We start from the raw sequence: 303 nt of genomic DNA on the forward strand, positions 1-303 counted from the left end.
CCTTCACTCGCTTCCCTCTTTCAGCTTATCAGCTCTGCAGCCCCAAGCCCCAGCACTCACCCTCCCTAAAACCACAAATCTCTGCCCAGCAGCAGCTGAAGATACCTGATATAAGCTCAGCCTGTCCCTGCGGCCAGGCGCAGGGGGTGTTGTCCCCGGTGTCGGGGTGTGTGGGGCCAGGCTGGTGGCAGGCTGTGCCCAGGGGCCCCACACAGAGCATCTGCGAGCCGAGCCGGGGGCGGAGGTGTCAGTGCTGCAGCGGGGCTGTGTGGGAGAGGCTGCCGCTGACGGCAAAAGGACATG

This window comes from Buceros rhinoceros, unplaced genomic scaffold (assembly GCF_000710305.1).
Source record: "Buceros rhinoceros silvestris isolate BGI_N320 unplaced genomic scaffold, ASM71030v1 scaffold15723, whole genome shotgun sequence".
In the NCBI taxonomy this organism is placed as follows: Eukaryota; Metazoa; Chordata; class Aves; order Bucerotiformes; family Bucerotidae; genus Buceros; species Buceros rhinoceros.